The following is a 21,427-nucleotide window of genomic DNA, read 5'->3' as shown; positions in this document are numbered from 1 at the left end:
GGGCACCTTCCAGCCTTTCCATTGCTGAATTTATGACACCCATCATGATACCTATCACATAATGTCCAATCAGAAAAAAATTTAATTCAGGAAGCATCTAGGGGCCATATTCTGTGCTGAGAACACAATGCGAAAACTCAATAATCCTTGTTCTCAAGTAGCTCACCATCTCCTGGGGGACAGAGTAGAAACCAGATTAGAATCAGATGTCTTCAAGAAAGTGGCCCACCCCACTAGGCTTGGAGGGGCTCCTAGCCCCATGGTTGGGTGTAGGGTTTGTTCCTACTAGAACAACACTCAAAGACCATATGCTAAGATAAGAGGAGTTGCATCCTTTCCACTAGTGGAGGGCTTACATGCCAATCAAGCAAGCATCCAACAAGTATTTAGTAAACGACTACTATGTGCCAATACAGAGAATGACAAACTATATGTCAAGTTAATCAGGAATTATTGAAATATTGAAAAAGTAGATGAGTTTGTATTCTGATTCATACTGACTGTGTGACCTTGAGCAAGTCATTAACCTTTCACCTGTCCGTGAGTCCAAGACCATTGGTTCTAGATCAGTCAAAGACCTGCTCTATTGTTGGGAGTTTCTTCACTGAGACTTCTGTGATAATCACAGATTCTAACCCCAAATTAAAATATCTATATCTAAAAATAGGTAATGTATAGGCATACATACCCCATACATGGATATATACTTATAGACAATGGATGTATCTATGTAAATATTGATATGGGGAAAGGAAAACACATCTACATATGTGGATATATGTATGCAAATATTGATATGGAAAACACCCACAGAATCCCTGCCAGGCACTGTGTAAAGTGCCCATGGAAGTCAAGTAACTTGACCAAGGTCACAAAGTTGACCAAGATGGTGAAGAGTTTTAAGTCTGTGCAATGGGATGATTATCTGGGGAAAATGGAAGGATTTAACTGGAAGAAGAAAAGACGGTGAGGGCATGAACACTGACTTCAAGAATGTGCTGGGCTGACCAGTGAAAGAAGAATTCACCTTGCTATACTTGTCCCCAGGGGCCAGAAGAAGGAGCAATAGGTGGAAGTCTTAAGAGACTGATCAGGACTCATTTATATGGGAATACTTACTAAGAATGGAAACTGTCTCAAAATGGAAGGGACTGCCACAAAAGTCAGCGGGCCTCAACATATCTCCCTGGATGAGTTCAAGCTAAGGCTTGATAATCAGTCTGGGGGGAGGGGATTCTAGGTGAGCTCAGGACTCCTTCCAAATTTCACTCTGTTAATCTGTGTGGCTGTATGTCATTTAAAATGACATCATGATTTCAGAGTTTGGTCCTCCTCTTATCTGTCTGGTACCTCTGTATTTATTGGACCACTTTAAATGACCAGGAAGCCCCTAGATTCTTCCTGAATTAAATTCTTTCCTGATTGGATATTATGTGATAGGTATCATGATGGGTGTCATAAATTTAGCAATGGAAAGGCTATAATGCGCCCCCCCCTGAAGCTCAGCTGGGTTCTATCTGAAAGTTCACAATCCCTAGGAACCTATTCCATAGACATTGCTCATTGCTCAAATGAGGACATGGCCAAATCTTTCTCCAATGGACACTTAGTAATGTTATTCATTTGGGATGCTCCCAAATGAAACATTTCTTCCCTTGTCTCTGCTCATACTGTAAGTCCCTTGCCCTGGCTTCCCCCAAACTTTACCAAAGGAAGCACATAGAGCAGGCTGGAGGCCTTCTTCAATATCTCCTAGTATTGTACAAGTGCCAACAGAACACTCTGGCTGCCCGCCTCTCATCCCTTGCTCTCACCACCTGGCCAACCCCCTTCTCTTTCTGTGACACGATTTCTGGATATCATCCTATATCTCTGTTCTTCTTTGGAGTTCCTCCTTGGTTTCACGTTGCAGCCTGCTCACTCCTACCATAGCTAGTCCTCAGAATATGCATCTTGAAGAATTCTTTGGAAACACTGCTGTTTGATTCCTCACTGTGTGTGTGTGTGTGTGTGTGTGTGTGTGTGTGTGTGTGTGCGTGTGTGTGTGTGTGTGTGCGTGTGCATGTGCGCACGTGTGTGTGTGTGAAGCCTCACTGTGTGAGTCACCTATAGCACCAGTGATAAAGTGTTAATATTGAAAAGATGAACTTTTGCTTTCTGGGGTAGCTTTGGAATCAACAGAAATACTTTGCAATTTCCTGATGTCAAACTAGCCCTCTCTTTTCCTCCTTTTAACAGGTGATTCTGGCTTGCAAAAATTTAATGCATTTTTAGGATTTAGTGAGAAACCATTGGCAAATAGGTCTACCTTACTGCTGAGTCTGAGAAACTCAAAGTCTTTCCCATCTGAACTTTTAGGCTCCTTTAAGAATTGGGGAATGTGGGGGCAGCTAAGTGGTGCAGTGGATAGAGCACTGACCCTGGAATCAGGAGGACCTGAGTTCAAATTCAGTCTTAGACCCTTAATAATGACCTAGCTTTGTGACCTTGGGCAAGTCACTTACCCTCATTGCCTTAAATTAAAATTAAATTAAAAAAAAAAGAATTGGGGAATGTGGTTTTCAGGCAAGTAGTATTCATGTGCCTGGCTTGCAATCAAACTCCAAAACTTGGATACTCAAATGAATCTCTCACTTCATTAGTGAGGACTGTTCTGCCATCTGTACATTTGACAAGTCTGTGTCCTCCAATTATCCCTCCAAAGGCTATTCCCGCAAGGGCCAGGAGACCTTCTGCTGATTTCTCTAATAATAGAAGTAATGGCAATGATAGTTGAGATTTACATAGTGTTTCAAGATTTACAAGCACCTACAATATCTCATTTGTTCTTGTGAGGGAAGTACTATAATTCTTCCCATTTTCCAAAGTGAGACTGAGAAGTTAAGTGACTTTAACTTGTGCAGAAATATATCAGATTAAGGTAGAATTTGAACCCAGATCTTCCTGAGTCCAGAATCATTTCTCTAACAACTATTCCACCATTCTTCTTATGGCCTGCATACAATTGCAGCTTTTGAACTTTTGGTTGGTTATCCATCTTTCTGGCTTCTAGACTGTCTTACTTTTTTTCCTTATCATATATGCCTGTTAAGGCTGCTCTTAAGACACACTTGGAAAGCTAGATTCACAGTGCTTGAGTGCGGGGCATGGAGTCAGGAAGACTCAACTTCATTAGTTCAAATCTGACTTCAGATACTTTCTAGCTGTGGGACCCTGGACAAGTCACTTAATCTGGTTTGCCTCAGTTTTCTCTTCTGCAAAAATGATCTGGGAAGGAAATGGCAAATTATTCTAATATTTCCCAAGTCTTCAATTTTGGCCCCAGCCACGATTCTCTCTGTCTTCCAAAGACCATCCTGGCTAAGCACACATGAACTCATCTCAGAATGGTTGCCTACCTTTTATTTGGTCTTCGCTACCTAGGAAACATATAAAACTATATGAAAGCTATTTGCAAACATACAAACAAAATTCTGGTTCCGAGAGAGGAGGATCTTTCAGAGAAGTTCTCTTGTAATAAGACTGAGACTGAAATGATTTGTATTCCTTAAAAATATTTAAATGACATTTTGTTTTCTTTGTGTACCAGGTCCTCCAGAAACTCGGCAAAGCTGATGAAACAAAAGATGAGCAGTTTGAGGAGTATGTGCAGAACTTCAAACGACAAGAGGTGAGTCCTAGGGCTTGACCTCTACCATAGGTGCAGTCAAGGGAGAATGAAGGAGTCCAAACTATGGCATCCATTCCCTCTCCTTTCCTGAAATGAAGCTCACTCATGCTAGGCTCATGACCAAATTCTTTAGACTCAATCTGTAATACAGTGGTTCAATGTGTAGGACAATGGACTTAGAGTCAGGAAAACCTGAGTTCAAATCCAGCCTCCGAGTGGCTGCTCCTTCCTGCCTCACAGCTCAGTTGACCTGTTGCTCTGATTATGATGAAAGGTAAAAGACACCGAAGTGGAAAGAATGCATTCATAAGAGAGGGAGGCTAGGTTCCTACAGGTGCCAGGATAGTGGGCACATCTTTTGCAAATGTTTCATAGAATCTGGGGTCAATTCTAAAAAATAGAACAGGAAGAGGGCCCCTCATTTAGGAAGGATTTACTTCAGGATTTTTGCAAAATTGAAATCCAACAAGGCTGAGATGAATGACGTTCTTTTTAATATGCTTTGGCTGCCACTAAATATTACAGAAAATGCTGCCAGCTTGTGTTTCTTGTTGAAAAGATCCTTCAGTAGGTGGCCATGCTCAACTGTAGCAGATGTAACTCATCTACATGGCAACAGCCCATATCCTCCATCCCACACCCCCCCTCCAAAAAAAAGATTTCTGGAGCCTAATTAGGCTCTTTTAGAGGGTCTTTCAATAACATTTATAAATTGTATTCTCCTAGCAGGCTGGACCTTAACTTGCTTTGCACAATGGGGCCAGGTGCCGGCTAAATTACAATAAACAAAAACAAATTCAGATTTACTGGATCTGAAAATGAGAAAGAAAATCGTTGTCATGAGTAATACAAAAATATGTTAAACAGAATTCTATATGTTCAAGCTATATCAGATTGGTCACTGCCATGGGGAGGAGGGGGGAAGGGAAAGGAGGGTGGTAGAAAAATGTGGAACACCAAAGTTTGCAAATAGATGAATGTTGAAAACTATATTTGCATGTCGTGGGAAAAAAGTAAAAGAAAATAATTAAGTTTGAAAAGAAAAACAAAATATAATGGTTGGGAAATGAAATGACCATTTAAAATTTTAATGTGAAGACTAGGTTAAAGATGGTAGAGAGTTGGGAGGGTTGGAAGGCCACTAGCAGAGAAAGGATGAGGATATAGGAGAGAGGTGGGCTGCTATGGGTAAAGAGTATTGCTTGTGCCATCACTTATAGTTAATGTGGGCATTGATTGTGTTATAATATAAGGCTCCCTAGATTTGGGGGAGGGGCCTATTGAGAGTTGATGTTAATAAATAATAAAACTTTAATAAGGGGAGTGTGAATTGGAGAAATGGAACCTGGAAGTCATCAATTGTACTTTAAATCTGTGTTAGATGGGATGAAAGTGCATGACTTGGTTTTGTTGGTCCTTTGATGATATTAGCCTGATCCAAAGTTTATAATAGATTCAGAAACTGTGGGCACCTGGAAAACAGCAAAATAGAGCGGCTTAAAACTCAGACTCCAAGGTCTTAGGGATAACATTTGAACTTGAAAACTATCTGAGAAAGATTGTCTTCATCAGGTCTATTGGCTGTGGCAAAATTGAGCATTTTACCAATGGTTCATCCTTTCCTTTCCTTGGAGAACCCAGGTGGATTGTCTCAGATCATAAGAAGTCATTGTATCCCCTTTCGACAAGAAAAGCTTACCCGGTCAATGCTACTTAAGCCTGTGGAATAGTCCATCTCTATTTCCAGGTGTTTGGGTTCAATTGTTGGAATGGAAGGGCCTCTTCATGCCTGTTCTTGAGGATCTGGTGACCTCTAACATAGGCACCCACAGGGGAAGAGGAAGGAGTTCAAACTGTGACTTCCATTTCCACGGCTCTCCTGAAACAAGGATCACTGGTGCTTGGCTCATGAAGAAAGTCTTTAGGCTCAATCTGCAGTTCAGTGGTGCAAGGTATAGGACACTGGACCTAGAGTCAGGAAGGTCTGAATTCAAATTCATCCTCCGAGTGAGAGAATCTGAGGCTATCCCACTTTAATGTCTTTTGCCTTTCACCAAAGGACAATCAGGGTGCTTGACATCTGGTTCCACTTCTGGTCACTCTACGGCCTTGGACAAATAATCTCACCTTCCTTGATCCAATTTCTTATCTGGAAATGTAGGATTGGGTTGAGGAAGTTCCAAGTTTCCCTTGAAGGTCTAAAATTCAGTGATTTCTTTCTCCCTCCCTCTCTATGCCAATGCTGAGGCGGGGGAGAGAAAATGGAAAGGGGACCTTAAGAATGGAGGAAGGATAGTAAGGCCCTTGTTTACAGCTTACCCAGCTGGAGGATTTACACTCTGCCCTTTTAAAACTATCCCAGTAATCATGCTAAGATTTGGTGTTTTCCTCAGAGGCAACCAGTTATTCTCAATTGGATTTTTCTTGTTATAAAACACACCTGCATAATAACATTTAATACCCCGATAATCCAAAAGCCCAACCTTTGAATATACCAGACTAAGTTAGTTGTTTCCAAGAGAAGGAACATTTGGCATGGCTTATGCAGGGTGACTTTTCCCTGTATCGCTTTGGGTTATTTTGACTGGGCAGCCTCCAATTGGTGTAGTCTCTGAGGAGTGAGGCAAGTATGGAGTTAGTTTAGCCAGTGACCTGTTAGGTTACCTTTTCCTCCCTTTTTGTGATTCTTCTTCAGCATTTATTCTAGGCAATATGGAAAAACCCCAACCAAAACAACTATTTATTAAGTATCCGTTATATAGCAGGCACTGTGCTAAGGCAAAGATAATCCATACCCCCCAAGGAGTGATGCTCAAAATCTGATGGGGCAGACAACAGGAAAGGAGCTACACACAGATGAGTGTTGTATAGAACAAATTGGAACCTATCAGCAGAGGGAAGGCACTGGTATTAAGGAAGACCAAGACAGGCTTCTTGCAGAAGCTAGAATGTTAGCTGGGACTTGCAGGCTGTCAGGGAATCCAAGAGATGGAGATGAGGGGGAGAGAATTCCAGACATGAGGAACAGCCAGAGAAAATGCTCTGAATGAACAGATGGAGTGTTTTGTTGGAAAAACAGCAATGAGGCCATTGTTACTGGTTGAAAGAGTATGGGGGAGTAGTGTAAGGTGTAAGAAGATGGGCATTGTAGGAAGGGGACAGGTTATAAGGACTTAATATGCCTACTAGAGGAATTTTAAAATAAATAGGGTGAAGAGTGGGGGGGAAATGAAGGTGGTACTGATGGTATTTTAATTTTAATTTTTCTGGGTCGAGAAATAGTTTAGTGTTATGGAGGAAAAACTGAATGCTTTCTTTCTCAGAGATTTTACCCCATTTCCAGAAATTCCAACTAGAATTGCAGACTTGAGGGTATTTAAAAATAAAATATATTCCTTAAAAGTGAAGAATTTGGCTTTTTCTGGGAAGGAGATAATCAACATTCATATATTAAGCATATCAGACACTCTTTTTAACTTGGGATAAAAAGGAAGGTGAAAAAAAATTCCCCACTCAAGAAGTTAAATTCTAATGCAAGCAACTATGTACAGAAATGCTATATACATGATGAATAAGATAAAACTAACAGAGAGAAGGCAACAAGCTTATGTATATAGGATTATTGAAAGAAAACTAATAGAGCAAAGGCAGGATGAACAGGATAAAACTAACAGGGAGAAGACAAGTTTTATATAGGATGAATAGGATAAAATTAACAGAGAAAAGACAATAAGTTATCTACAGAATGAGCAGAATAGAGTTACCAGAGAGAAGGCAGCAAGTTATATATATGTATATATATAGGAGGAGTAGGATAAAGTAACAGAGAAAAGACAATAAGTTATATACAGGACGAAAAGGATAACATTAACAGAGGGAAGATACTAGAATTAAGGCGAATTGACAAAACAGTCCTAAAGAAGATGGAATTTTATTTAGGACTTGAAGGAAGTCAAGGAAACCAGGCAGCAGAAATGAGCTGAAATTTCAGTCATGGGGAGAAACAGAGGAAAGCCTAGATTCTGGCGATGGAGGATAAACATACGGGAGACCAGTCTTACTGGATCAAAGAGGGCATGGGAGACAGCTCATGGAAAAGCAAAATGATTGGAAATAAAAAGCATCAATCAAAATAAGTCATAGCCCAGTCTGGTTACAAATGAAGTTGGTGGGGATAAATCAGAGCACAAGATTGAAGAGGCTTTTGGCCTTTAAGCTGGCGGGGTGATTCTGATTCTAGACATAACGAGGACACCATCAAGTTTTATGAATAAAGAGCTTGATAGTGACTCCCTTTTTTTCATTTTAAGACCATCATGATGGTTCCAGTTCACCTTTCCAGACCTGATGCATTTTCCTCCTTTTCACACACAATCTAGAACTGAGTCCAACAGGACTTCTCGCTTTTCCTCACACTGGATGCTCTATTTTCCATCTGTTACTTTGAATGGAATATCCTATAACTGGAATGTATGTTTTCCTCCTTCCCTTTCCTTCTTTGGATGGTAGAGCTCAGCTCCAGTGTCACCATTACTTATAAGCTTTCCTTCTGTCATACTGCTTATGTTTTTCTCCCCCAGAAAGATCTTTTATCCATTATGTGTATAATTTGAATATACTTGTGCATATACAAGTTATTTCTCCAAAGTAGAAGGTAACTCTTGAGGGCAGGGATAGTTTCATGTGTGTCTTTATTTCCTCAATGGTTGACAGATAATAGGTGTTTAATAATTGTGTTAATTGAAGGATGAGGTTACAAGTGAGTCACACGCATTTAGATCTTTGCTAGCCCTAACATCCAAGGTCCTTATTCTTTTGACATCTACTGCGGGGTGGCCTGGGGATCTTACCCAGGGTTCTGTTCTGGCTCCAGAGATGGTTTGCCTCTTGTACCATAATTATTTGCATATTTGTCTTCCATTCCAACTTCCATCTCCATCACAATTGATTGTAAGTCCCTCGAGAGCAGAAAGGGAATGGATTAATATCTCTAATGTATAGCCTAAGAACTGGTTAGGAGTTCAATAAATGTCCATTAAATTAAGCTGAATTGATTATCCTCCCAATCCTAATAAGAATCATGGATGGAAAAACTTTCTATCACTGTAGAGATTGCAGTCAGCTCACCCTAGTGAGAGAATTGGAACCATATTTCTCAGCAGCTCATGAATTAGTAAGTCTTCTGTCCTCAAAGAACAAGTGGTTAAATTCAGGAGTTCTAATTAGAAAAATCACTATTTTATATTCCCTTGGTTTCCTTGCCAGTGATAACCTATAGGCTGTTGTTTCTGTAGTGATATGTGGCCTTTGGAGGGAAGGGGATGGGAAGTAATTTAACAAGCAACTGAATTCAAAATCTTTTGCAAAAAAATGGAAAATAAATGATCTTATAAAATACTGGCAGAGCAAGGCACATATAGCCCCATTGCTAATGTCTCAGAGATTGGAATTAAATATGTATGGAGACCAACGCTGGGTGCAGTTGTTCTCTGAAAATGCTGGAAGGCCAATAATTCAGGAAAGCAAATCTTAGGACCCACAAGGACACATAAAGAGGCCTTGACTGTATTCACAGCATGGACCCTTTGTGGGAGCCTGTGCTTCTATCTGTAATGTGTGTGTGTGTGGGGGGAGACATGTCTGTGGGGCAAGGGGAGGGGCTGTAGTGAGGAGGAAAGGAACAATACAATTCATGAAAGCAAAAACCCAGATGAGCTCAGTTCCATGAAACATTTTGACTCTGAGATTGAATTTTCCCTTGATCAGTCTGCATAAAGAAAAAGAGCACACCAAATCTGATTTTTAAAATTAAAGTTTATTTTTTCAGTTAATACCTATTTCTTTTTCTCTCCTTCCCTCATTCTCCCTCCACCTACTGAAAAAAGAAAAGTAAAGTAAAGTCAAAACCTTTGTAATGAATATGAAGAGTCAAAGAAATCAAATTTCTGGGTAAAGATTATCCTATTGGGGTCCAAGGATTAGAGAAAACAGGATGCCAGAACAGAGAATCCCACAGAAGAGTGTCATAGTCATAGAGGACCTCAACAAAGATTGAGTCCAACCCATTCTCAAACCCAGATCTCTGGTAGCAGTTATCCCACAAGTGGTCTCCCAACCTCCACTTGAAGACCTTCAAGAAAGGGGACGATTCCTCTCCCTCCTCCCTCCCCAGGCAGTCCATTCCACTTTGAGACACTTCTGATTGTTAGGAAGATCTTTCTGTCCTCCATCTGTGCCTTGGGATTTCTACCCATTATTCTTTGTTCTGCCCAGAAGACACTGTAGGTATCCTGTCTCCCATCTTCAGGTCTTTACACAGGTTTCTGGAGTCTTTCATTCTTGTAAATTTTGTGATAACAAGTGAGCCTAGACAGGCAGCTTAATATAGTGGGTAGAGGAGAACCCCAAAGTAAGGAGGTCTAGGCTATTCATACCTCTTAGCTATAGGATCTTGGGCAAAACCATTAACCTTTCAGTGCTCGTGCTCAGCGTTCTTAACCCTATGATTAGACCTTCAGAGTTCAAGCACAAGCTCAGATATAACAATAAAAAACGTTCTATAGATTCCCTTTTTTTGGAGCCAAGTTTACCAGACCCATTGGTCAGATTTGATTAAAATCACTAATTTATTATTTATTGAATGTTATTTATTTTTTCTAGTTTTGATACTCTCCTTTGAATTAATGAGACATTATAGGACTGACAGTTGAAGAATGGACCCCTCTGTAGATGGATAAGGGTATTTTGAAGTAGAACTCATGAAAAAAAATGATAAGGTCACTTGCCTCTTTGAATTAACATAAGGATTAAAAATTCTACTTGTTCTGTGGTCTTCTATTTAGAACACAGTGTAATCTACAGCATTTGGATCTTAGACTTTGACAGGAATTGGAATAACATTTTTAAGAGAGATCTTCCACAATCCTTCTGGTTTATTCCCTTACCCAAGGAAACCCAGAACACATCAATGGCTGACTAATTTTTCTCTTCCCCAAAGGGACCCCAGATCCTTGGTAAGGATTCAGATTAACAGACCCTAAATCTAAAGGACAGGATTTATTCAGCCCAACAAAGAGTGCTAAACATTCTTGTACCCATATTCCTTGATCACCAGGAAAACTTACCTCCATTTCCATGATTTTGTCAAAATGGTAAGATGATCTCATGAGAATACTAAGACAAAGAAATAGCCCTGCCTTGTGTGCTCACTGCCTGTGTGACCTCTCTGTTCTTAATTAAAACCATCATAGGTGGCATAGTGGAGAGGGGGCTAGACTTGGGAGTCAGAAAGTTGTGAATTCAAATATTTAATTGTCTGACCCTGGGCAAATCATTTTATCCTACCTGAATTTCTTTGTAAAAATGGAAATAATAATAGCTCCTCTCTCCCAGGGTTCTGGTGAGTATCCAATGTGGTGACACATGCAAACCTTAAGGTACTTAGGTAAATGTGTCTCTGTCCTGCTCCCTAATTATTTTACCTTTCAGTGGTGCTGCTCCCATTCACCTTGTGGCCTCTCTAGTTCTCTAGGTGTTTCATTTGTGATGGTTCTATAAGCATTTTGCCATTTGAAAGGATTCCCTCCTCCATTCTGCTCCTTACCTGCTTGGCTCTCCCCAGGTAGCTCCCATTGAATGTCCTACATTTCATATTGAGTTAGAATATCTTAATCTTGGTGTGGACTGGTAATGACCTGAAAAGTTGCCATGCCTCTTTAGGATCCCATAACCGCCCCCCCCCCCAGAAGTCAAGTGCAGAGGGGCCCTAGATGGAGTGCAGCGCATGACTGAACAAGAAACTCTTGAGGAATGCCCCCAACTATCTCCTTCAATGAAGAACTGCCACCTTGTAGGGCACATCCTTACTTACAGTAAGGTCAACTCACCCATTTATTTCCTTCAGCAAGAATGTTTAGGTCACTACTGTGACTGGGCTAGGTTCCAAAATGGCAAAAACAAAAGCAAGCTGCAAAACCCCACAAATAAACCAGCCTGGAGCATTCAGAAGTCTAAATTCTACCCATACAACTTGCATTCAAGTAAATGAATGTAAAATATACATAAAATAACTTGGGTGGGAGGGGTGGGGGAAAGGGCTGGAGGAGGGCCTCAGGAAAGACTTCATGTGGAAGGTGCCACATGAGCTTTGCTTTGAAGGAAACTAGAAATTCCAAGAGGCAGAGGAGAGAAATGGTGGACACTCCAGTTGTGGGGCACATACTGTGCAAAGGTGGAGAGAAGGGAAATCGAAGGTCATGGATATAAATGGATGAATAAGAATCATCTATTAAACACTATACTAAGGGCTAGGAAGACACATACAAAAGCCAAATGGGCCCTGCCCTCTAGGAGCTTCCATTCTGATTGTAGAGACCACATCTGTGGGGAAGTGGTGGTATGAGGGAGAATAATGATGGTTCTCCATAACTAACCAGGCTGATTCATGGCCATCAAGAGTCTCCAAGGCCAGAGCCAAAACCCTTCAAACTTTACAAAACCACCAAATGGCCCAGTATTCAAGAAGCCAGGGTCACCCATTATAATTTGACCCCAGTTCTCAGAGGAAATGACATCCCACTTCTCCTCCTGCTTCCCCTCCTCATTTATGTACCTTATTCATTAAAACTGGGACAAAAGATAAATGATACCTTTCTTTGAATGTTTTCTCTCTGTGTCCTTATGGGTCTATTGTCCTTGCTACTCATTGTGAGCCAGGAAAATTATAAATGGGAGAGCTCCTGTCGACTTTGCCTTTGACAGGCTGTTGTCCTCTAGCTCGTCAGTGATCTATTAACTTGTCACACTGTGAGGCCTGCTCCAGATCCCCGGGGACTGCCTGCCTTTCCAGAGCCCAGAGACGCACCAGCTAAAGAATTCTTTGATCCTAAGTGATTGCAGAATTATAAGGACATTAGTTATTGGTTAGCAAGGTCCCTATTATGCGCTCATTAAACCCCATCTCTTTGATAATTTCCAAACTTCAAACATTGCCAGAGATTATGTTAACACAGATTTTAAGCCTGAGTCCAATTTAATTGAACTCTGGGGAAATAAACCAATTTGACATTTGATATTTCGCTCCTAACTCTATCCTCCTCCTGTATGTATTTGGAAAGGGAGAAATTTCTGCAAATACCAAAAATGAGTACCTAACTCCTGGGGCTGCCACTTCTCCATCAGCCCATGTTTGCCAAGCAAATGGAAGTGTGCTTACAGCCCAGCTCAGATGCAAGAGACAGATAGAGAGCAACACCTGAGGCATCTCGTGAGAGGAGGAGAAAGTGTCCAGACAGACCAGCCAACTGTCCTCAGATATGGGGATTGTGTCAACCCTTGGAGCAGTATCTCTGGACCATTCTTTCATCACGTCTTAGAGGTCTAGGCTTTGAATAGAGGGACCAAAGAGTCCAGAATTTCTTCTAGCTGCCAACCTTAACGCTATATTCCTCCTCAGTCCCTGGCCGTGAGTAACCGAGTGAACTTTGACCTGAACTTTGACTTTGACACTTGGCCTTGGCTTGCTTAGTAAAAAGTGGATGGGGGGGGGCAGCTAGGTGGCTCAGTGGATAAAGCACTGGCCCTGGAGTCAGGAGTACCTGGGTTCAAATGCGGTCTCAGACACTTAATAATTACCTAGCTGTGTGGCCTTGGGCAAGCCACTTAACCCCATTTGTCTTGCAAAAACCTAAAAAAAAAAAAAGAAAAAAAAAGAAGTTATGATACCTCTAGGGGATAAAAACAGTGGATGAAAAGTCCAAAGATGGATTTCTGCTTCATGTAAGGGGAACAATGTCTTAACAATTAGAAATGTAGTGCGGTTCCCCTCCTTGGTCACTATATACTGTTCTTCCTTCATGCTCACTGCAATCTGAGTCCCTCCTTGGTCACCCCAGACTGTTCTACTTCCACAGATACTATGTGAAGATCCTCATTCCATTCTGGATCTATTTTTCTCCATTTCCTGGCCATTCACTCTCCCTTTTACCCTGTGAGCTCTCATCTGACCCTGTTGAATGCTATTAACATGGCAAAGAGGAAACTGGATTAACAGGCTGAAGGCCTGGGTCAGCACCCCAGATTTGTACAACTATCTGTGTAAGCCTGGGGAATTTGTATCGGCTCTCAGAGCCTCATTAGAACCAATGATTTCTAACTTACACCTTTTCTGTGGTTTTTGCAATTTCTCCATGGGAATTTGGTGGTGATGGAGGGAGAATTTTCAGGAGAAGGGAATTGGTAATCCAATGGTCCAATGATCTTTGTCTCATTCCTCAAATATAAGAAATTCCACGTCCACCATGTGGAGGGGAAGAGAAGCACTGGGTAAAGGGCCTCAATTTGTTTCTATGAAAGATTACAGTTCTATATGACCCACCCCCAGGGCATGCTGCTCCAATTGGTAACAACTCAGGGCTCATACTATCTAACCTGTCCCATACCCTCAACTCCAGTCATTTTTCTGCCCTACCACCCTGCGCCATCTTGTATATACTTCACCTATCCCTGTTTCACTGCTGTCCAGGTAGGCTGGAGTTATCACTTATTGGCTTGTAGGAGTCTGTGGGATGTTCAGGATGACTGGCACCTCTGATGTGAGGGCTGCTCATCTATCTTTGGTTTCTCCCTTCACCCAACTCTCACCCATGGCTCCACAAAGTTGTAACACATGCAGCAGTCTGCACTCTTGACTCAGCAGATGAGTGAAACTAATTTCATGGAGGCCAATAGACAGGCCTCAAACCCACTGATGAGTTAGTCTTCACAAGCATATGAAAACTTTCCCAAGTGAAATGGGTGGATATGAATAATTTGTTCCAGTGACCATGAAGGTGATTGAAGAAGGCATTGTATGGGAATGAGCTGAAAGTGCTAGTCCCCAGTTAGACCAGCTATTGATCTTTCCTAGGATATCTTCCGAGTCCTGCTTTGTTTGATTCCTCCTTTCCCCCCAAAGAGACTTTTCTGGCTAGAGACTTCTCTTGGAGTAAGATATATCGTCCTTATGCCCCACTTTGAAGCCAATATTCTAGAAAATGTCAGACAACACAAGGACAGAGTGCTACAACTGGAGTTAGGAAGTCCTGGGTTCAAATTTGTCCTTAGGCACTTATTAATTGTATAACTGAACACTTCACTTCATTGCTGACTGCTCAAATTTTTTTTTAATCCATATGAGGAGGAAAGTAAAACCACTCACCCCCTAAGGTTGTTGTGAGAATCAAATGGTATAATGTTTGTACACTGCTTTGCAAATCTGAAGCATTATTAGAAGTGTGTAAGCATTATAGAAATGCTAATAATTACTGCTAACTATACTTTGTCCCAATACTTCCTCATTACCATGTCATTTCTCAATTCCCTCTGATCTGGCTTCTCAGTTCATCACTCAGCTGAAACTCCAAAGTCACTAAGCACCCACTTAATTGACAAATCTGGTAATTAGCCTCTATCCTCTCATCTTCTTTTGCAGCATTTATTTCTGTTGGCCATCCTCTTTCTCATTTCTCTGGGTTTTTAGGACATGTCTCTCTGTCTTGGTTCTCCTCCTACCTCTTTGACAATTCCTTCTTTATCTTGGTTGTTGGTTCATGTTCCATATCAAACCTGCTATCTCTGGGTGTAACCCAAACCACTGGCCTAGGCTCTCCTCTCTCCCTACACCTGGAATTGTTAACCATTTTTGTTACCTAGACCCTTTGAACACTCTGATAAAGACTATGGCCCTATTATCAGCATCATTTTGTAAAATGCATAAAAAATACACAGATTTGCAAAGAAAAATCAATTATATTGGAGCCCAGTAATCAAATTATTTTTAAAAGTAAATTAATAGTTCTAAGGTAACAATTCCTACTTTACACTATTCTATCTCTCTGTCTTTGACTCTGACTCTGTTTCTGAGAGACTATATCTTTATCTCTATTTCTGTATTTGTCTCTGTACCTTTGTCTCTCTGTCCATTTTTGTCTGTCTCTCTCTGTCTCTCTCTGTCTCTCTCTGTCTCTGTCTCTCTGTCTCTCTCTGTCCCTCTGTATCTCTCTGTGTCTCTCTGTGTCTCTCTGTCTCTCTCTGTCTCTCTGTCTCTCTCTCTCTCTTTCTCTCTCTGTCTCTGTCTCTGTCTTTCTCTGACTCTACTCTCTTTCTCTCTCTGTTGCTCTGCCTTTCTGTGTCTGTCTCTATCTCTCCTCTCTCTGTCTCTCTCTGTCTTTGTCTCTCTCTGTCTTTGTCTCTCTCTCTCTCTCTCTCTCTCTCTCTCTCACTTTCAACTCCAGTAAGTTTGATTATCCTCTTTATGTAGATGATTCCAAGATTTCTCAGACCTATAGATTCCCAAATCTATCATCATAAAACTCCAGTTCCACTCAACCAACTGCCACCTGGACATTTTAGGCTGAAGGTCTTTTAAAGGTCAGCTCAACCATGACCTTCTCCAATGTAGACTCTTGCTGAAACCTCTCTTTATCTCCCCATAACTAGTGCCTCCTCCCTAACCAACTTGAATATATAAAATATCCATTTTATATATATATACATATATATATATACCTATATATTGCATTTTGAACCCCCCCATCCACATCTTAATCACTAATCAAACAGAAGCTCTATGAAGGCAGGGACTGCGTCTCTCATGGCTTGGCGTCTCTTGTTTAACTCATGCTTAAGTGATCTACCAACACAAAGACTATTCACATGCCTTCTCAAATCCTAAATGACATGGAAGCATGAAAGCATTTCTTTCCAAGATTTTCCTTTAAAACAATGCATTAGTAATTCATCATGACTCAGGGGCATAGCGACTCTCACCATTTTAATTTTGTTTCCACCACCCTGCTGACCAAGGGTCATGCCTGGGGAGCCAACAGAAGGGCACTGAATGCTGGGCTGATCAGGGGGCTGGTCTCTGCAAGACTATTAAAAATGTTGTCATCGTGGTCTGTTCCTGCATCTGCCCCACTTGAATCAGCCTCTAAGAAGCTGGAGGTTTGTACTGATGGTGGAAACAAAGGCATCGGATTCTGAAGGTCAAGGGTTACCCCCCAAGTTTAACCATCTGGAGTAGGAAGCATCTATGTATCCTGAGAATCAAACTGCCATGTCAGAAGTAGGGGAAAGGAAATACCAACTTGGGGGGCACCATGTACAAATAACACAGGTTCGAGAATCAGGAGGGCCTGAGTTCAAATCCAGTCTCAGCCAATTATGAGCTGTGTGATTCTGTGCAAGAAACTTAACCACTCTCTCAGTTTCCTTATCTGCAAAATGAGGATCAAATAATAAGTACCTACCTCCCAGGAGGCTCAAATGAGATAATAATTATAAAACTCTTAGCGGAGTGTCTGGCATCACCCAGTAGACACTCTGTATCTGTTAAATAGTTTTATTCAGGACCTATTGTGGGCCAAACATTGGCTAATGGCTCTATAAAAATCATTCCATTTTATCTGGTGATTGATTGGTCAGTTGACTGATTTCTCAGAAACAATATCCCTAGATCTACTGTGCACAAAGATGAGTTGGAGAATATTATTTGGTATTTTAATGATTTTCACAAGCTCTCCAGTTTTCTACCCTCAACAAGTGCAGCCTTGTACATGGTAATTGCTGAGGGCCGATGATTTCCATGACACTCCCAGGATGCATTTCCTTTTCTCTCCATCGCTCTGAAAATATCCTTTTGTGTCCAGCCATATAGAAAGTCATCCTTGTATTTATTGCAGCCTATTCCAGCTCATCTTAAAGAGATTAACCAGCCTGCATTCTAGGCTTGGGTCAGACACCGGATTTCATCTGGGATTCCAGAACTTCATACGTTTTACTCTCCTTGCCTTTTTTTTCATTTCTAGACATACTAAGAGAGTTTATGGCTCTTCAAGCTCACCCCGACCCACTCAATTTCTAGTTATTGGTGCTTTAATTCACTCTTTGTACTCTTTCCTTGAACCCAGGCTTAAATTGGTATATAATATCCTAAGAAGGGGGGGGGGGAACCTACAGTAGAAAAATCCATTTACCCTGATAAGTCTTTATGTGGCTACTCCACAGGGGATGATGGTGCTGAACAATAGCTGCTCACCTTTCATTCTATCTTTGTCCTCCTATTTCTTCCTGTCTTTTTCTTTTTTCACTCCCTCTCTTTCTCCCTCCTCTCTATTTTTTGTTAAAATGTTATTTAATATACATCTATAAACACATATGTACATATACTTGCACATACATACCTAACGACACAGCCAGCCAGCCAGCCATTTCCACCTATATTTATAGATGGAATTGGGGTTAAAAGGGTTATTTGAAGATTTACTTCTTTTTTGTTTGTCAAGTCAGTATTTTCTTTGTATTTGTTGATGTGATATTGTATCGTCTTTTACATTGTAGGCTCCCTGGGGCAGAGACTGTTCATTTTTTGTCTCTCTCTCTATCTGGCCCCCATCATTCTAGATGACTCCAAACCATCACTTCATAAATGCGGTTTGAATTGAATTGAATTATTAAGACAATAACCATGAGCAAATTGTAATTGGATTCACATGGAAGTGACAAGAGGCCACCCTCTCTTGGGAAGCTTTCTCACTCACACTGGAACATATTTGACTTCTGATTTCAACATTCTTTTGATCTTGGATTTATAAGATGTCTAACACAAGTTCCATTACCACTAAGAAAATGTCAACAATTCAAGCTTTATTGATTTTTTTTGTTTGGTTTGTGAATAATTTATCTTTGCAAACTCAGTGGTCATCTTACAGTCCGCTGAAGACAGATGCTTTTTTTAGACCTGCCTTTGAGTTTGTGTCACTAGGCAGAATCATTTAGAAGTGACTCTTGGGACTCAGTTTGGAAGGGACGGGGAGAGTTAGAAGTGGAGGAAAGCAGAACAGGGAGAGGGGAATGTCATGGAATAACAAAGTTCCTCAGGAATGACTTACAGGTTGATTAGAAGAGAATGGAAAGTGTGCTAAGAGGAGAAATAGGGAATGAGCTTGGAAAGGAAGGAAGGAGTCAAATATTGGGGGGTCTTAAATGCTAGCTTGATGAATTGGGAGGGGATTTGAGAAACAACAAAAACGGAAGATTTGGGAGAAAGCTAGTGATAGGATCCTGGATCATGTGTGCTTATTTGGGAGGGACATAGTCCAATCCTCTCCTTTTGCAGCTAAGGAAACTGGGTCAGAGATTAAGTGACTTACCTAGGGTCATACAGCTAAAAAATGCCTGAGAAATAATTTGAACTAAGTTCATCCTAACTCCAAGGCCAGGATTAAGTCTTAGAATTTAATTTCCTCAGACCTTAGGGATTTAGGAAGATTTTTTAGCAGGTGGTGTGGAGGATGGATTAAAGAAGGAAGGACCAGGAACCAGAAGGACCATTGCAGGACGGCAATTGTGGGAGTCCAAGCTGGAGATGCCTAGGGCCTGAGCTAGGATGGAGACTGTGTGATGGGAGAGAACGATGCTAAACCCAAAAGAGGCTGGGTGGGCCAAATCAACATGAATTGGTACCTGGTAAACTCTGCAAAGATGAGTCTTTATCCTGCTAGCTACAGTATGTATGGAGCTGTAGCCACGTGTATATTCAAGAAATCATTTTCACATGGAAACTCTCCTGATTTTACTCACTGGAAGACTTTGAAGAAGGATCTACGTGAGTGTGATGGGTGTTTGTGTGCATGGGTGTGCACATGAGCCTCGGTTTATTTCAACTAACATTGATTAGACACCTACTGTGTACTGGATACTATACTTGGCTCCAGGTCTAAAGAGACTAAAATGAAACAGTCCTTCCTTGAGCTTCTCTTCTCTTTGGGGGAAGGAGCAATGTCCTCTATTGTAGATCACTTTTTTTGATCACCCTTCATCTCCCTTTGTTCAATTAATTGTAGACTGAAACCAATGCCTCTTAAAACCTGAGCAAGTCTGGTATCAGTGTGCCTGGACTCAGTCCACCCATTTGGAAAAAGGAAGTCCTGGTGAGGAGATTCCCTCCACTGATGCTGATTTATACCTGCTCTGAAACTTTTAGCCTTAGTGAGTTATGTGGGGGATCTACCTGTTGAGTCCAGAATTGAAGTCTTTGAATTCCAGAGCCCAATTTGTGCCTCCGCCAGATGTTGTGTTTAAATTCAATTATGAGGATAATATATCTCCTTTCTGTTACATTTCAGGCGGAGGGTACGAGACTTCAGAGAGAACTCCGGGGATATTTAGCTGCCATCAAAGGTAATGGTCTTTGAGATGTTTGCCATAAAAATATTCTGCGAGGCATGGAAGAAGGATCTCCCAATGGGCTAGGGGCTGGCAGTGATGTGGAAACAAGTGACCCCAAAGATCTCTAACCCAGGGTAGAGCCAAAGAATGTCTGGGTGGGAAGCCAGGCTTGCAAAGCAACACTGTGACTGGGGTATCCTCAAATAGGATAGCAAGGCTGGCTTCAATACTTGAATCTCTGAATTCACCAAATGTGAACCTTCCTTCACTGACTGAGGTTGCTACCCTTCCCTGCCTTCGTAGGCAGTCTGCAAGTCGCTGTGGCTAAAACATTCTTTACTTGATTCGTTACTTGGATTATCACCTTGGTGAAAAGCCTTTCTGAATGGCTTGTTGGTGGATAATTCACACACAGACACACACAGACATACAGACACACACAGACACAGACACACACACACACACACACACACACACAAACACATGTGCGTGCAAGTACACCATAGCCAGACCTCTCCTTGAAGCCTTTCCAACTTTGTCGAATCTATCAGAACGTGTTTTTCATATATCTAGCCTTTTAGAACTCAGGTTTGTCTCCATCATGATGCAGCATCAGATTAGGACAGTAAAGATGATAATAGCAATAACCATCACAAATCTCTAGGGTGATAAAAGATTTCTGAACCTTTGTCCCAATTGCAGTCTTGTGAAGTAGATAGTAAAATTTGTTATCATTTCCAGTTTTAGAGATAAAGAATGGAAACTCAGAGTGAATGTTTACCCAAGGACACACAGCTAGAAAATAAGAGAAGAGTCAAACAGGTCTTCTGATTCTCACCAAAATTTGCTATGTCTTCCCCTTATTTTTTGTATTTGTTTTTGTTAAGGTTTTTTGTGCAAGGTAGTGGGGTTAAGTGGCTCATCCAAGGCCACACAGCTAAGTAATTATTAAGTATCTGAGGTCGGATTTGAACTCAGGTCCTCCTGACTCCAGGGCACTATGCCCTGTCTTCCACTAGCTGCCCCTGCCTTCCACTTCTAATACTAATACTTCTCCTAATAACTTGCTGAAGTTATTTGTAATGAGCCTCTTTTTCAACCCTTTGATTCACAAAGCATTATTTTATCCACCCAAGTAATGGTCTGTGGAGTATGAAAAGCCTACTTAGAAAACTAGCAGTACAGCCACCATTTCTATGTCCACTCACACGGCGTATGCAATGAGAAGAATGAGCTTAGAGCACCAATTAGCCACCGTTTCTAATTACCCTGCAGCTTCTAAAGTTCTCTCCTCACAACATCCCTGTGGAATGAGAAGAGGAGAAAAAATATTAACTTAGGTTTACAAATAAGAAGAATGATAGAAAGGATAAGTAATTTGACCCATCCAGTAAATGACAGAAAAAGGACTTAAATAGAGATTCTATGACTCAGTTTCCTCATTTATTAAATAATGGACTTGGACAACATGATCTCTAAGATCCTTCCCAGCTCTAAATCCTGTAACCCTGGATCAGACACACTCTCCCTTATACTGCACTTCCAATG

The 21,427-nt window shown here is 41.2% G+C and overlaps 1 protein-coding gene across 1 annotated transcript in view; it reads left to right on the top strand.

Annotated features, from left to right (window-relative positions):
* Positions 1-3,593: 3,593 nt before the first annotated feature.
* AMPH (amphiphysin) overlaps positions 3,594-21,427 on the top strand; it is a 103,321-nt gene continuing 85,487 nt past the window's right edge. Inside the window, exons 1-2 of the mRNA XM_074199208.1 lie at positions 3,594-3,670; positions 19,837-19,891. The gene's annotated coding sequence lies outside the window, so the exon portion shown is untranslated. The remainder of the gene's footprint in view (positions 3,671-19,836; positions 19,892-21,427) is intronic.

Source organism: Macrotis lagotis, chromosome 8 (assembly GCF_037893015.1).
Source record: "Macrotis lagotis isolate mMagLag1 chromosome 8, bilby.v1.9.chrom.fasta, whole genome shotgun sequence".
NCBI lineage: Eukaryota > Metazoa > Chordata > Mammalia > Peramelemorphia > Peramelidae > Macrotis > Macrotis lagotis.
This window is presented reverse-complemented; position numbering and strand designations above follow the sequence as displayed.